This window comes from Danaus plexippus, chromosome Z (genome assembly GCF_018135715.1).
Source record: "Danaus plexippus chromosome Z, MEX_DaPlex, whole genome shotgun sequence".
Lineage (NCBI taxonomy): Eukaryota > Metazoa > Arthropoda > Insecta > Lepidoptera > Nymphalidae > Danaus > Danaus plexippus.
Genome location: NC_083559.1, coordinates 8,653,536 through 8,670,792, shown reverse-complemented (window position 1 = coordinate 8,670,792; position 17,257 = coordinate 8,653,536). Strand labels below are relative to the sequence as shown.

Genomic DNA, 17,257 nt, shown 5'->3' with positions numbered 1-17,257 from the left:
GAATTGGTATACAAATGTTGCATCTATTGTCTATAATAATTACCTTACATTATCTTACCTTTATTAAATGTTTATATTTTCGTTTAGATCGAACAATATCCTTTTCTATACTATTGAAGGTTTATAAAAAACTACATTTCTTATCAATTTCGACCAAGATTTTCTGTTGAGATTTCCCCTAGAATTAGGAAAGTACATTCTCTTCTGTTTTAAATTCTTTAATATTAGAGATTTTAGTTACCTAAATTTCACCGAAGGCAAACTTAAAAAGCTTCGTCAGAATGACAAGTGGCCTTCTATAGGTGGTCGCCTTAATTTATATTTTGTTTCTTCCCTATACTGTGACCTACTACTTTTAATGTCCGAATAAATCTGGAATATCACAGCGTATAATTCATAATAGCTCATTTTTATCCACATATAACTAAGATGACTTGTATATATATTTTTATATATTAATCATCACTAAGTATACTAATAAACTAATTTGTATGGTAGGTTTTCTTTTTTCATATTTATATGTTCACTTATTGTTTGTGTATAATATGTCACAATACTTCTACTTTCACTTCGGATAGAGTTGATCCTCATGTATTCCATCACCATGGAAACCACTCCTTTCACCAACCATTGACTGGAAACTACCAGGAGTCCATTGGCATCCGGACACATCTTAGCACATAAAACATGAAACAATCGACATGGAAAGTTCATGACGATAATTTAGCGTTCCTGTTAGAGCATCCGGGTATGAAGCAGACATTGAACTTGCAAATAGAAACTTTCCAAAATACTGTTAATGACTACTTTCACTAGCAATATCCACCTCAAAATCGTTATGTTCATAAAAACAAAGAAAATTCTTTCGAGTTATAAATGAGAAGGAAAAAAACGGGAATTAATAAAAATCTACGTATAGCCAAAAGCCTAGGCGAAAATAATCAGAGTCACCAACTAGCCTAACTAACTAACTAACTTATGGTCAATTGTAAAATAACCTCAAAGAATATCGGCACGAACCGCACAATATCACAATAATTTTGACCGGGCAAAACATGAAGTAGATTTTGATAAAGACCCTTTTGAGTATTTGAAAACCATTATTAAGAAAGACCGCGGAAAGCTTCTCTTGACCAACGAACAAATCTACGACAATTTTAAAAGCTCATATGAAGTGCCCAGAAGTGTCAGATTATGTAGGAATCCTGACGGAAAAAATCCTGAAGTTCCTCGCGTCGACTTCCACCAACGATAGAGGAAATAAGTTATCAGATTAAGAGAAAATCGTCTAAATCTGCACCGGGACCTAATGGTATCCCAAACATAGTGTTTAAAAAATGTTCATCGGTTCGTAAATATCTTACAAATATATACGAGAAGATCTGGTAAAGGAAACACATCCCGGAGTCCTTCGAGAAAGCAATATTTGTCCACATTCCTATAAAAGACCAAGTTAAGGATCGAAAGGATACTAGACCAATAGCCTTAACAAACACCATAGCTAAATCTTTTTTCTCTGTTGTACAAACGAAAATGACGCGATTCATATACAACAGATATTTTAGGCCAAATGACCAGAAGGGTTTTTTACCCCGGATTTCTGGATGCCGAGAACACAACACTTTGTTGTCGGAGAACTTAAAAGGTGTTAGAAAAAGCGAGAGACAAATTACAGTTTGTTGGATAGACTTAGATTAGAGAATGCGTTCGGGTCGATACAACATGAATTAATGTTAAAATGGTATATTTTTCCAACACTAGTTAGTGATATGATGGAATCATATTACTCAAAATTAAAGTTTTCTATAAAAACTAAAGAAGGTGTTTCAAAAGCTTTAAGTTACAATGTAGGACTATTTCTAGGCTGTTGTTTATTTCCAATAATATTCAATATCATAATTAATATTTTAATAGATAAACTAATAAGTAACGAGAAAAAATACGGTTATCGCTTCAAGTTTAATAATAAACATATAGAATCCACTTTAACATTCGCTGACGATCTCGCAATACTGCCACGTAACCCCAAACACTGTCAAATTCTATTGGATAAAGTGGATAATTTCTATGAGTAGACGGATGGATTGAGAACAAAATCCAATAAATGTCACTGTCTTGTGTCCCGGTAGGCGAAATACAAAATACACCTCACACGATCCCAGATTATCCTTAGGCGGTCAATGCGTTTCTACGGTTACGGAAAATGCTCCATTTAAATTTCTCGGTCGTAAGGTGCATCATATAGGTCAAACTCCATCCTTAGAAGGAAAAGCAGTAGCTTTTTGCACGATATTACCAAGGTCGTCAACAAACCGATAAGTAACGTCAACAAAGCTTGAATCTACGATAATTATCTAATATCTCGTTTGAATTGGCCTTTCCTCGTCTATGATTTAAATAAAATCCTTTTGTCAAAGTTAGATGCAAGCGTCTAAAGGTGGCGAAGTTGTGGCTCGGGCTCGCGCTATCAGTTTATTCGTCAGCTTTATTTAGAAATCGGAATAATTTTGGGATGAATCTAAAAAGTCCTTCGGAGCTCTAGAATTACCTAAGAGTTTCCAAGAGACATACCCGGGGAAATCTCTTGATAACGTCGTTGCATCACTCTTAGAAAACAAAGATGCCCTAGAGCTAGAATCAAGACTACAATTCCATAAACAGTTTGTTATAGCAGCACAGAGTAACAGAGCAGGGCTAGGGTCAAGTAGGAAGGCCACGACGAATATACTCGTATTAAAGACTTTTATTAGACAAGACGAGAATTCTAAGTATACGATCCATGCAATGAGCTTAGAAATACAGAATGAATGTGTACTCATAGGATATTTTTGCATCCCATTGGCACTAATGGAGAACTTTAATTCATACCCAAAATGACTCTCACGGATCAAAGTAATTTAGTAAAATGGGGTAAAGATACCGAAAAAACTTGCTACATCTGCGGGGAGGCAGTTGGAACTGCTAAACATTTGCTGGTGGGATGTAGGGTACTCCTGAATAGCGGTCAATACTTGCGTCGTCACGGCGTGCGGGTTTTGAGAAATCATACATGAGGCGCTTAAACTTTCGGTAACCAGACCGCAAATAGAAATAACCACAAATCAGCGATCATTAGGTTTTGTGAGAGAAGGAGCTAGGGTTACGAAATAAAACGTCAAGTCTTACTCTATTAGCGGCTTCGCCTTAAACTGTCATGATGGATACGTATGAGAAGTAATAAAAAATCCCAGAAGAGATTTATGCGTCGGCATCCAAACCAGACATATTTTTATGTTCGCGAATTTTAAAGCGCGTTGTGCTAATAGTGCTCACGGTTCCTTGGGAAACCAAAATCCCCAAAGATCAAGATCAACAAGTATCACGAGCTTACTAACGAACTCACTAAGAATAGGTTCGTTGTAAATTAGTACGCGGTAGAAGTGGGAGTGAGAGGTATAATAGCCAAATCTCTCGACAAACTACTAAAAGACTTGGGCCTGTCAAGAACTGACATAAGCTCATTCTCGGAACTGAAGTAGGTTTCAACTACACAATTTAGAAACTTGCTCCAAAGAAGGAAGTTCCATTCACACATTGCTCAGGAACAAGAACCGGTGTCGTCCCCAACCTAACCTAACTTTTTTTTAACGCTATGCATTTTCTACCACACACGGTTGTGACGATAGGAGCCTGTGGAAGTCCTTCCAAAGTTTACCTACGAAGCCACTGGATGTCCTCCTTCTGCGCTATTAGCGGGGGACGTGGAAGCAGTAAAGGCTACTCGACCACGCAGCGCAAGTATCCTTCTAACTCTTCTCTGATGAGGTGATCACGCCGCCGCGTAACTCTCCCCCAGAGCTCCCCGAACATTAGGATACTTTCGCCTTGGCGCCTTTTGTGTGGACGCCGATCTCCCGGTCACCACCCACGGGGTTTACGCGTAAACTCCATCACAGCACAGGGGCAGAAACTTCTGTATTGCTACGTCATTGGCCGTAATTTCAGAAAAATTTACTTGGCCAGTGTGGAAAGCATCACCAGTATTGTTACCTAAAAACAAGAGTTGTTGCTGGATTTACCGCTGATTTGAATAATGAATAAATTTACTGAGCCTGGAGTCCGGACTGGACCAAAAATATGGGACTTTGGCAAACCTCGCTGACAGCTTACCTGATGGGAAGTAGTCACCGTCGTCCATGGCCATCGGCAACATAAGGGGTGTTGCGGATGCATTGTCGGCTTTGAAGATATTGGCTGTGTGTATGTATGTATGTGTGTGCATGTGTTTTATTTTAACTTTATAAAGACATTAAAATAAATGATGACATACGTTACAAACGCTATGTATAACACAGTTTTCCATTACCATTTTCTTTAATATTGGCAAATCATCAGATTAGAATTAGTCTTTAAGCAAAAACGTTAGGAGGTAAGAAACCGATGTCAAACCTATGATAAAATACCTAAGAATTTCACTCGTTGGAAATAAACTTGTGATATCTGATCTAAATATGTTAGAACGTGATGGATATTCGATCCAAATGTCATTAATTAAACCAGAAAACCAAATAACAACCTTATTAGAAACTAACAAATATTATTGTTGCTTATTTCTTACTAACTAGGCCATCCCACCCTTAATATGCCAATGGATTACGTTAACTAGTGCTGAAGATTAACTTAATGCTGGTTAGAAGCCATACTAGGTATTTATCTGATTTATAGCGTTATTGTAAATAGCAATACACATTAAAGTATAAAACCCAAATTTTTATACATAAAAAAACAGCTTAATTGTCTTGCAATCAGCATTGTAACCAAAACGGTTGGAATTTGGACATAAAAAATGTTAAATAATGAAAGTCTAAATTGGGCCACTTTTTAGAGTGAAAGAGGGTCGTAAGAGTAAAAGATCTGTGGTGTTGAGTAAAAGGGAAAACGTGTACACTTCAGAGAGATTCTCTTTGTCCAAAATTTAAGTTTAGCTTGGGCGCAGTAGTATTTGGTGTATACCTTTATTAGATTACCTCAATGGGATAAGAAAAAAAATCTCACTTTCACGCATGGCTTAGTTTAGAAACAGCATCAAATATTTATAATTATACAATGCTGATGTTTCGATTTTACTCTTAGTATATCAAAATTAGTAATGTATAGTTTATTAACTATTTCAGTTATTTTACTGAATTTTCAACGACCTCTATATTAAGAGTTTTTAAAAACCTAAAATACTTATTTCGCAACCATCTCAATAATGACATTAAATAAATTTATTGTGTCGCTGAAAATTTAATTTACATTCATAAGTCGTTTCACTGTAAGCTAACTTCATTGCTTATTATTATTTATTAGTTAATTCAGCCATGTTGTCTTTCTGAAATGTGATTATTAATTGAATAAAAATGGTGCTTTTTCTATTACCAACGAACCAGAGTACGCAATTTTTAGACGCAATATTTATTTATATTTTAAAATATTATAGTTTAAAAGATATTCCCTTGTAAAAAGACCTTTAAATGCCATTTAAAAATTATTGTTAATAAATTTTATAAACAAGTAATAATTCCTAACTGTGAAAACACATTGACAAATTTTATCGTGTACATCAATATTTTTTGTTATTTGCTATAAAATTATTTAAAATAAGCATACTATATCAAAAAGTATTTGTATGTATATGGATACTAGATTAAAGCTGTGAAATATATTATGAACTTCAATATATTTAAGTGTAGTAATATAAATTACCAAAAATATTTTAATAAATTAATAATATTTCTATTAACATGCTTAATATAATCTTTTAAAACATTTACAATGAAATAGGAACATAATAATTGGATGAAAATTAATATCACATCCAGTTGGAAGAGAGACATGATGTTAGAGTGAGACAATAACTCCCGCACTCTTATCACCTGTTGCATTGCGTCATGACTCATAGGAAAAAATACCATACTTTGTGTTTTGTTGAGCTTTTGTTCTGTTAATAATAAAATTAGTGATGCACCTCTAATTATCGTTTTGTATTGAAAATTTAAGTGACCGGACTTTTTGATTAATGGAAATTATGGAAAAATTTGTAACTATTTACGTTACATATCATATCATTGATTTTAAATAGATAGTTCATTTACCGGTTGAATATTTTGAACAATTGTTAGTCTGTGTAGTAATGAATACATTGATAAATTTGTTTTAATTGCCACATAGCTGTTTAGGATTTCATTTATTTTAGTCTTGTTTTCTCGAATAATTGAAATATAAACTAAATTATATATTTTTTATTTAACTATATTAAGGTAAAAATTTAAATCCTTTCCAATTGATAATTATTTCAAAGCAGTGTTTGGATATGGAAGTGTTAAGAACAATTAAACAACTAAAGTTTAAATATTTTAATGCATAACTATTTGTAATCTGATAATGACTTTGAAATTTAGGATACTGTATAGAATCCGTTATTTCTAACAAAAAAAATCTTAACTGCGTGTCGGTTACGGTCTGAGAGTAGATATCTGAAGTGTGCTTAATATTTTGCTTTTAGATATTTTATTCTAATTAATAAATGGTTTTGAGTGTTATTTTTTAGGCCTTTTTATGAAAATGTCCATCCTAATTCTTATATATTTAATTATTAAGTATTATAAAGTAATATATTGGTTTCAAGATACAAACAACAAAATTCAGAATTTTATTAAAATAACTAAAAATATTCTTCTATATTTAACAAGCAGTCTTTTTTATATATCCAGATAGGTTACGTAGATTTCTTTCATTTTTGCACTACGTCCGATTAAAGATAATATTCTCATCTCTTATGTAATTCGTTAACAATATAAAATTTAAAAGCTCTGTATTAAAGTGGTTATGGTACCATATATTTTATAATAATATACTAAACTGTCAAATTTATAAAAAATTTACAAAAAAAAAATATATTTTTTATGCATATGTATATATAATTAACTTTTTAAGCTTTGCGAGAATTACTCAAAATGTTATAAGTTTTTTCATTATCTAGTTATGTTCATAGCGGACTTTCTAAAAATCTTCCCTCGGGAGCCGTGATAATAAACGATGAAAGAAATGATGACGATAGACCCATGGAAGCATGAACCCTTGCGGGGTAGCGCGCGACGTTGCCGCTCCGCTCCCGCCGCTGCCTCGAGCCGGCGGCAAGTCGCGGCATACCGCGTACCACCTTCCTCCGAGCACCGCGCGCCTCCGAGGCTCGAGCCGCGACAAACTTATAAACTCACTTTCCGACGGCGGAAACCAGTCTCCTCTCGGAAAAAACTACCTATTACGACACGAGATTCACTTCCAGTCTCTTCATGACCTCCGACGAGTCTGAATAACTTTTAAGTGACTTGCATAGAAACTTTAAATAAGTTTTTGGACGTGCTGCGGTCATGGTTGAACAAAGTTCTCAATAAACCGGTAAGTAAAACAGACGTTACTGGAAAACAATGTTTGAATGATTACACGTTTGGGATATCTGTGATCGGTATGTTTGTTGACTTTTACTGGGCTGTGGTCGCATTACATTCCGTCGGCTACAACAAAGCCTATCAAATCAACAAAGGCTCAGTTTATAAATGTTTAATTTCAAGGAACTTGATCATTGTTGATAATAAGTTATTGTCTGATTATCGCGAAAGGTCGGGTTTCGAGGGATTATAAGACGAATAATAAATGATCGTTTAAGAGTTTTTTTTTGCGTATATAAGAAAAAATAATATTTCATTAAATTCAGATTCCAAATAAAAACTGAGCTTTCTTCTTGCAACAAAGTTGATGGATAAGTGATGACTAAGCAATGACTAGGTTCTTGGAGTGTAACTTAGTTTAACAAACATTGAGTAAGTGCAAGATATTACTAACAGATATGTTCTGATTTTATCATGCAATTGTTGTTTACTCATTAATTGTGGTTTGATCCTTAATAAGCTTTATTACACGGCTAATGGAAGTCAGTGAGATTATGTAAGCTTTTGTATTATCGAATTATTATATGTATGCTAACCATGGAATAGAAACTTAATAAAAAAGCTCGTAACTACATGTGAATTCCAGCTCTGAGCTTTCAATTTTATGTTAAAACAAAGTATGACGAAATAGGTCATATTTCTGAAAGTCTTTACGAGAGTTTTATTGCAATAAATAATTGAAATCAAAATTGGCATTCTTTTAAAATACCTCTTTTTCTTAGAATAGGAAAAAGATACACAATTGAATGTATAATTAAGTAGTCAAATTATTATCTATATTAATTCAATTAAATAGAAAGTAATGAATAATAAAACACATATTTAAAACAGAATTTTAATAAGGTTAAGCAAAATAATAATCATAATATGTGATTTTAATCTGAAAACTACCTTTAAAAACATACATACGCTAACTTTGTAGAATCATTACTGTAATTGTAACATAAATAACTAGATTGAGGTTGCAAGGTAATATAAACACAAGACATCTAATTTATAATAATATACGTTTTAGTATAGTAAAATGTATATTAACTAAATTATGAAAATTAAACCTCCAAAGAACAAATAATTTGTCTCCAATATTACCTTTGGCGTGTCACAAATTCAGTTTGTTGCTTTTCAAGTTCGTAATAAAGTTTGAAGAAGCTCTATATTTGTCTGGAAAATTGATTGAGGATGGGTAATGACGCGAATTGGGAGAACTTGGTTTCAAGTTACGTAAAAGCCCACTTATCTATAACCTAATAATGTTGTACATGTTTATTTATATTTACCCAGTTCTGGGAGTAATCGCTGTAAAAAAATAAAAATTGTAGGTTAAATTGTAAATATTTTTCTGCTATTACAAGAACTGTTTGTCTTTCTTTTTAATTAATACTCTTATGAGTTGAATAGTTAGTTAAACAATAATTTTAATATGGACAATATACAAAGCATGACAAATAGATAAATAAATAAAGAAAATGAAGAAATACCGTAAAAATTTTTTTTTCTTAAATCGTACAATTTTTTTTACATTTGAGTCAGTGGAGTTTATTGTACAGATTTAATAAAAATATCTTATATATCTAGTGTATAAATATATTACACTAGTTGTCGATTAAACATCCCAGTAATATGTATTAACTAGTCTGATGAAAGCTTATACAACACAAACAACGAGAAGTTAGGCTAAGCCATCTTAACAAGTTGTTCTAACAACAATTTAGTAACCTATTTAATGTTAAGTTAAATATACTAATATAGTAAAGGTAATATTGCATACTGAATGCATGAAATTTTTCTCAATTATGATTTGTCGAATGTCAAAAAAGCTATATGTATTTTTTTAAGTAGCGTAACATAACCTAATTGTAGTGTGATATTTAATATGAAAAAAATGACCATTAAGAAAGTTGAATAATAAATTAACAAATAAGAAAAATGTGAATAATAAGGAAATTTATATGTTATCCCAATAATACTTTTATTTGACGGTAAAAGTGTTATTTTAATGCATGAATAACAAGAAAGTTGCAATGTGTATAGTTGGATGGTTGGTTGTTGGATTCTTTTGTTAGACAAAATTTTAAATATGACTAACTGATATCGGATGAATTCACCGTTTGTATGCGATACGGAAATGAGCAGCTAATCTACATAATTTGTGATTCAAGTCAGGTTTTAAGGAATGATTTTATCGAGAGGTTCAAGCTATGGCTAGGGCACGATGGCGACATTGAATTAATAATGTAGATACGATCAGCCTTTGTTCGCGTCATTTAACAGAAAATAATAACCTTGAACCCTATTTTTATATCTAATTTATTTATACATATTTATTACCCCATGATATTTATTCCACATTAGTATTATTTTAAAGAATTCATTTCATCCCTAATGTTTTTATAATAAAATAGGCTAACCATCAATATTATTTAATTAAATTTGATATTTTTACTCCATCAACGATCGGTTTCATAAGACTGAGATTTGTTTTACAAGCATTGTAATTGAAATGACAGCTTAAGAGCTTTTACGTTTCAAAATAAAAATTGGAAGTTAATGGAAATTATTTTGATATTTTTGATAAGATGACAAAAACTTGGATATTTTTTAATACAATGCTTCCTTGTGCGTAATTTGAAAACGGTTTTTAAGTTGGAACAATAAGTATAACTCTCATAAGATTTGAGGAGAGGAAGATTCTCTGGCTGGTTCAACTTCCCCCCAGTTCAAAGCAGATTTTGTGGAGGTGTTATTAGTAGAAATAGATTGACTAAATTAGTTGTTCGTAAGTCTTTTAGCAGTCAAAGAGCTTTGGTGGAGATGTCACGAGGATCCCTTTGTCTCAAAGAGTGACAGAATTTGCACAGTTAGTGATCACTGAGTTGCATGTTCAGTAATCAATTTTGAGAAACAAAATTTTGACAATTTGTTGCGTTTACAATAACATAGTGTAGGCTATGAGTAACAAGCAGCTAATGCCACGTGCAAGATTAAATATTAGGTCTTACACGTGTTTCCATTAATCAAAAACCTTGTTACCTGGAATTGGTATTATCCTGGTAATTGTTGTCAGGTGTGCATTATAGCTTTAATAAAGCGTAATATCTCTATTATGTTCTAGTTCCTATGTAAAAGGCGCTTACAAATGATATTGTTATCTGCAGCTGGGTAAAAATCATAATATTACTGCAATGAAATGTAACTTATTAAACATTTTTTCTATGTTAATACTTATAAAATATACATATGCAGGTACATTTGCAGGTTCAAAATTTACATTTTATACGGCCATTTCTTTTTAAACCAACAGCTTTCCATAGCTTTATTCGCGTACTTTGATATTATAGAGCTGAATCAAAGAAGATAAATATATTAACATGATATTTACAATATGTAACTAAACGTTTTCATATAAAATTATTACAGTTTTACCATGAAAAAAGTAATGATAACGCATCTTTGTACATATCTTAAAAAAATATCATTACCTAACATCAAGTATATTATTTTTTTTATTTGTACATTTCATTTTAATTATTTTACTGTGACATTTTTTATTTGTAATTTAATTACAGACGTCTTGTTATAGTGAATGAAATGTAAGTTTCCTTGACTTGGATAGCGCCATTGGAATTAAAAGACTTTCTGTCATCCTTTGTCAAACTTGACTTATATCTATATTGTGTCCTCCTGTCACTTTCGCATTTCAAATTTTCTTATTTATTAAGAGATTATTTCAAAAGAGACTTATTCAAAGTAATTATATTATTAATAACCGTTTACATATTAGTAAATTAAAAATCATGATAATATACTGTACTTTGATGTTAAGAGGAGACAGGATGACAATTTCAAGACTTGTTGATTTTATTAAATATATATCTTTACTAATACTCACAAATAACAAGAATTAATTAAAAACATAATCGGGTACATGTATCCTAATATTTAATCTTCATAGATTATTCTGAGAGCAAATAGCTTAAGCTTCTTTCACTTTTATCAATAAAACAGTTTCTTGTAGGGATTTAAATTGTGCTATAATCCCAGGGGTTGTAGTTTCATCATGAATAATAATAAAAGTGCAATTAATCTACTAAATAAATCTACTATTTTATATTTATTATTTCATAAAATGATAATGACACAGCAAAGTCAGTATAGTAATTCATAATTGAAAATTATATTCCCGTGACCTTGTTTGCTTTTCAGCCCTATGAGGATACTGGAGTTTTTTATGGCTTTCAATTTATATATATATGCTAAAAGTTTAATATTGATACATCCTATTGTGTTGACGTTGCAGTCAGAATATTTAGCTCGCAATTTTTTTTTAATAATTTTTATTTGAAAGCTTGTTGAAGTCAAAGGAAATAAAATGTCTTCTTGTTTTTTTTTTTTTGGAAGCCGACTCATACCAAGTTGCCTTCCGGAAGATCTGCAGTCGTACTTTAGCTAAACTCAATTATTTATTTAAAATCGGAGGATGTTTGTATGCTGTAATAATATCAACTTTGTTTAAAATATTTCAAATAACAAACTTCCTCTTTTTCTCTTGTAAAGTTTTAATATTAAATAGAGTATCCAATTTTTTTTTTCCATGAAAAACAATTTTTTCAAGGAAAGAGATATATATATTTTTTAAATTAGTTTTGTTTGACTTCTTATGCCTTTGTGAACAAAAGCTTGTGCAGAAATGATTCTATATCTAACTTCTAACGTTTGCAGATTAAAATATTAACTTGAAAGCTCTGTTTAATAATTGCTGGGAGGTAACCTTATTACGAATGTATCTACATATAAGTATGTTTATTAAGTCCTCCAAAGGATATTGGCCTCGAAATTGGAATTTCTTAGATTTTTTCATGCGTACTGTCATTGTTTTCATTTCAAAACACTTCATCTTCTAATTTTAGACGGGTCATTAAAATTTTATGAAAGAAGAAGGTGATAAAACTCTAATAATAATTTTGTGCTGCCTATTTATTTTAGCGTCTGCTATTTAGATTAAGCTTATCTTATTTTGTACTCTATGGGTCAGATGAAGGTGGCTGGCTGCTAGGATTAAAAAATCTGAGCAAATAGGTTTTATAATAATATTATAAAATTTAGATTAAGATATTTTTAGTCCATTAGTAGAATGGTATAATTTTGATATTGCGGAAATATGCGAAGATTCATAAGCTTGTCAAACAAAATTCATTGCAAGCATATTTCACTTCCAGTGGCTCGCTAACTGCATTTAATGACCTAGACATTAACTTTTACCTAAAGAACTATTTTAATGCTCTCTTTGCCGACTTTCGATTCTTTAAACGCTGTTTGTAAATGACTGGATTTTATTATTACTAATTAACGAAAATTCTGGCATACTACACTATTCACTCACAACACGGATCGTTATAATAATTGAATCATGCATTCACGTATATAATATTTGATCGTACTTTAGAACACATTTAAATTAAAAATCTTATAACATCAAAATTATAATTAATTAATACGGAGTAAGTTGAATCAAATATAAATTACATCTAGGGTGCAGTGCGACAGATGCTCGCTGATATCCGATTCTATTTACTTTTATCTTTGATCTTTATTCAGTTAGCTTGCTTAAAATATAAAATATACTCTTATTTTTAAAGTAAGGGAAAGGTAACCGTCTATTAAGCATTAGATGTTATTTTTATACATTTATATTAAAGGTCAAAGATCATACACAGTAAAATAACAGAAAATTCTATTAAAGGATGTATATAAGAAATTTACGGTTTTAATTTTTTTACTTGTGCTAAATGATATTAGGAGGTCAGTGAAAAGTCTTCTCAAGTTTTGATTGGATTGTGAGAGGCAAAATATTGGGTATAAACGGAGCAAACCGTTTTATCTTTTGATTACTTTAATTTAAGTTTGATGTTATCTTTACTCCAAGGGATATCAGTATTTGATTCTAGCATAACAGCAGCTTCACATGTCTGAGCGTGTTTGAGGTTTCAATAGAGGGCAAGATAAATAAGAGAACAGATTGATAAAAAACAAAATGATTAGGATAATGATATAACAATTTCATCTTTTCCAATTTAAGTGCGGAACCTAAAAAATAATTTAGCGATCAAGTCGCGAATTAATGTAATCCAAACAGTTATTTAGTTGAGAAAAGCAATTTAATGTAGTCATGGCGTTATCTCTGAATCTTGGTATATTGCAAGTGCTTGTTTTATTAATTATGGTATCCTATTGTTTTTACGATTTATTTACTTCGGATGAATAAAATAGAACTCAAAACACTGTCATTCAATTTTTATGAATTATTATTACGATGATAATTTTGAATTGGAAAAACAATCATCAATAGATATTTTTTTACATAATAGTCTGATAAAAAGATTGTAAAAAATTATTTCTAGATGACATAAATACTTTTGGAAAAGGTTGCAATCGGTGTCTCTATTACATCGTAACTTGGTTGTAAATAACTCTTAATAAGTTGAAAAATAATCTCGAATTGGACCAGCAACATTTTAATACTATTCAAGTTTTTTATAATCATTAAAATATATAAATTTACCTTTATAATATAAGGATTTATTGTTCAAATGCTTGCGACACTATACAGCTTTGATTCATGTACCTATATGTACCTATATGTTGCACACAAAAAAGTATTATGTAGATTTAGTTTAGCAATATATATATAAAATGTCATTACTATAATTTTAGTCAGATTGCCTTTGCTTTGTATTTAAATCTTTACCTCTTTCGTATTTATGAACGGACAGTTAAAATATATCTGCAATAAAATTTGTTAAGGAATGCGTGCAGAAACGGTACTATATCTAAATTTTATATTCTTTAATAAACCTTTTATCTTATGATTGCTAATGGTATTGTAATGAATCATTAATCACAAATACAAATCTGACATTTCAAAGATTTAAGAATTTGCTATAGATATACATATTTGAGATCGATAATAACTATAAGAGTTAAATTGCACTCCGCGGCAATTGATGCTTAATAATTTCAAGATGTGTTTATGTATAAAAAATAATAATTAAAATCTATAGACAAATATCTAGATCTGCATTAGAATTCCCCTGAATATCAGATTTTAAAGAATAAAAACAAATATAATTATAAACATAAATATAACAGCTAAGTGATCAAATTCTATGTTAACATTCAGTGTCTATTAGTTTATTAGAATGTATTGTTTTTTATACTACTTGTTCATAATTTTGTTATTGTATCAATATCATTAAATATTGAAAATAAAATAGAAATAAACCAGAATTTTATTCTTCTTGGCAACTTAAGTAATAAGTGTTTGAGGTAAATTAACCTAGTATCGTTTTTAAAGTTCAATGACCATCATGTTTCTGGCGGTATTTGATAGCAACCTGTAAGTATCGGCTAAAGTGGCCAAATCAAAGACGCTGCATTCGAAATCCAAGGGAATATAGTCTTTGCAACATTCACAATACGTGAATATTAAAAATATTTCAATTTCAATGTGCGTTTTTTTTTTTGGTGTGCAAATTAAATTCATTTTAAGTTTATAAATGATACACTGAATAAAATTTAACAAAAAATTCGAAAAACTGACTGAAGTTTTTAATATGTGGAGAATGGTATGAAGTGGATAATTTATAAAAAATCATAATAAATTGTTATAGGTAAATACCTCTTATTTTTTTTTTTGTTTTCTTTACCATTAGTTATGTATTTGAAGTTATAATTGAATTAGGTAATGCACAAAAAAATATTGTCTCAGTCTGAATAACAGAACTAAAATCGTTACAAGGATTTTAGAAGTAAACATATAATATTTTAATTAACAGTTGACATAAAATTTATAGAATTAATGATTAAAAAACAATATATTATAATTACTAAACTGATGTATCAAAAAGTACGTCCAAGGATTTAAAAAAAATGGAAAGGAATTTTTGTATAAAATCCTAACCGTTGTTAAATAAGGGAACCTCGCTTAGTCATCAGAAGCTGAGCGGCCAGATAGCTCCCTGGACCGGTTTAGATTGCGTGCTTCAGAGGTAACTCATAAGCAATTCCACAGATTAAAATTGTAATACACACACAACTCGATTAAGAAAAATACATTATAAAATATATGTACGTACGTATGTATATATTATGGTATTTTTGACATAAATAATTTTAGAACCAATAACTAAACTAAATATGTATTCAATTATTTTAATTCTACGTTTGACAATTAATACAGCAACTATATCAGCTTTTTAAATTGTATTTTATTATATATTTTTTTTAATCACGCTATCTTAAAGAAGTATAAGTTTTCTAAGAAGCAATTAAATAAACTTCATCTTCACAAAAGATTATGAAAAACAAATTACATCTCTACAAAGGCTTTCAAATCCTTTCAAACTGACTTAATGTTTGTTGTTGTGTTTCAGAAAGAAAAGTATTTGACTAAATAAAAGAGAACTTTTTCAAAACCTGGAAGTAATTTTTAAGGAGTTTTAAGCCAGTGAAGACTTTAAAATAGTGTAATATATATATAGAATATTATTTTATCTAACTAATTAAATAAGACACAATAAAAAGGTTGTCGTTCAAAATCAGTAAGGATGTTACAAACCTGATTGTACTTTTTTTTATACTGATTAAATTTTCAACCCTCCTCAAGTTGTATAAATTTAAAAAATAATAATAAAAATGACTAAAATTTCTTTCACCATTATTTATTATATTAGTCTTATCTTGTAATTTACCTTGTCTACTATAACGAATTCGTGTTTTAACTTGGAAAATATTATGTTAAATTAAATAATGCTGCTTGTAGTGTCCGATCATTTAAGTAACTAGACAATAGCGAATGTTTCACACCAAGAATACCTATTGAATTGTTCTAACATAAAAAATATCCGCACTAAATATATAGCTGCTAATTATTGTTACAAGTATACATATGTGCGATATAATGTAATGGAATATAAATCAAAAACATTTTTAATTACTGTACCACAGCTTATATTACTTATTACAAAAGCATCAGTTAATCTATTCCAAATTGGATTATACAATATTGTGGTGCTTCAGTTATCGGAGTTCACTATAATATCGATAAAAGCAATATGAAGCTTAACTTGAAAAGCAATATATAAAACTAAGGTTGTTTTAATTTTCGATATGAATTTCCGTAATGGTTTACAAACTTTGAATATTTTGAATAATTACTACACGAGAAAATATACTCTTTGATAAAACTTTTGTTAGAAACTAAATGCAATAATTGGTTTCAGTAGACACGTGCACTTACAACTGGCCTTACTGTATGTGCGTTAGGTAATGTTCATATATGTATGAAATGAACATTTGCAAGAGACCATTCAATTCAAATACACAACATTCCAATTTACGTGAGAGTATTTATATTTAATTTAAAAAAAATTAAAGTTAATTTTACTACATTTAATAAATTTTCTAATTATCGGGTGACTTATAAATAACTGTAGTTAGTACATAGACTAGAACCCATCGGACGTTTAGTTTTGCAATAATTGTTTTCCCAATTTTTTGAAAAAAAATTCAGTTGAAATTTATTATTTATAAGTGATTTTATATATTAATAATATATAGTATTTATTTACCTGTATGCGAAATAGTATTTATTTACCTGTATGCGAAACAGTTTTGAATTCATCCAACCTCACGTATGTACATATTTTGCTTCATGTTTCACACTTTGTGTTAATGAAATTCAGCCAATCGTCTGTTTTGTAATCGGGTCATTGAATACATTTGTGTTA

At 30.2% G+C, this 17,257-nt stretch overlaps 1 protein-coding gene across 2 annotated transcripts in view; it reads left to right on the top strand.

The window, feature by feature from the left end:
• The first annotated feature begins 7,166 nt into the window (after nt 1-7,166).
• Nucleotides 7,167-17,257, top strand: part of LOC116777648 (carboxyl-terminal PDZ ligand of neuronal nitric oxide synthase protein) — a 73,400-nt gene continuing 63,309 nt past the window's right edge. The window contains exon 1 of one of the 2 annotated variants that reach the window (XM_061526196.1): nt 7,167-7,422. The gene's annotated coding sequence lies outside the window, so the exon portion shown is untranslated. The remainder of the gene's footprint in view (nt 7,423-17,257) is intronic. The other variant, XM_061526194.1, reaches the window with a different exon arrangement.